The sequence below is a fragment of the Salvelinus fontinalis genome, chromosome 18, assembly GCF_029448725.1.
Source record: "Salvelinus fontinalis isolate EN_2023a chromosome 18, ASM2944872v1, whole genome shotgun sequence".
Lineage (NCBI taxonomy): Eukaryota > Metazoa > Chordata > Actinopteri > Salmoniformes > Salmonidae > Salvelinus > Salvelinus fontinalis.
The window spans coordinates 23,106,561-23,107,565 of record NC_074682.1 but is presented as its reverse complement, the minus strand read 5'-3'; the positions used below and the strand labels follow the sequence as shown (position 1 = coordinate 23,107,565).

Sequence of the window (1,005 nt, the reverse complement as noted above, 5' to 3'; positions counted from 1 at the left end):
CCAAGAAAGGATCCTTTGCCCAAGATACTGATGGAAGAACAGCTCAAAGTAGGACATTTTTATTATGATAAATCGTGTTTCTGTCGAAAAATGTTAATGGCTTAGGACGCCATGTTTTTTGACGTAGCTTCGCTTGGCGCAAACTGTATTGAAAAGTAAGGATAATTTAAAAAATGTAATTCCGCGATTGTATTAAGAATTAAATTGTCTATCAATCCCTGTCCACCCTATATTTTTTAGTCACGTTTATGAGTATTTATGTATAAGAGTAGATCACTGTCTAATATGGCGCACGGACATTTTCTCACCAGCTGGGCTACATTTCACATTGTCTAACATTTAAGTCATTTACATTTAAGTCATTTAGCAGACGCTCTTATCCAGAGCGACTTACAAGTACATACATTCATATTTTTTTTTTTTTGTACTGGCCCCCCGTGGGAATTGAACCCACAACCCTGGCGTTGCAAGCGCCATGCTCTACCAACTGAGCTACACGGGGCCCAAACCATGATTTTGGTGGCTAAATATAAACATTTTCGATCAAACTCTATATGGATTGTGTAATATGATGTTACAGGAGTGTCATCTAAAGAATTCTGAGAAGGTTAGTGAAAAAATTAATATATTTTGGCGATGTTGACTTTTATCGCTCACTTTGGCTAGAATCAATGCTGGGCTGCTATGTGCTATGCTAATATAACGATTTATTGTGTTTTCGCTGTAAGACACTTAGAAAATCTGAAATATTGTCTGTATTCACAGGATCTGTGTCTTTCGATTAGTGTATGCTGTGTATTTTTACGAAATGTTTGATGATTAGTAAGTAGGTAAACACGTTGCTCTATGTAGTTATTCTAGTCCATTTGTGACGGTGGGTGCAATTGTAACCTATGCCATCTACCTGAAATATGCACATTCTTCTAACAAAACCTATCCCATACCATAAATATGTTATCAGACTGTCATCTGATGAGTTTTTTTCTTGGTTAGGGGCTATAAATA

General features: G+C 36.5%; 1 non-coding gene across 1 annotated transcript; it reads right to left on the bottom strand.

The window, feature by feature from the left end:
* Positions 1–428: 428 nt before the first annotated feature.
* On the bottom strand, positions 429–504 carry trnaa-ugc (transfer RNA alanine (anticodon UGC)). Its single transcript has one exon. It is a non-coding gene; the product is annotated as a tRNA-Ala (tRNA).
* Positions 505–1,005: the final 501 nt, after the last annotated feature.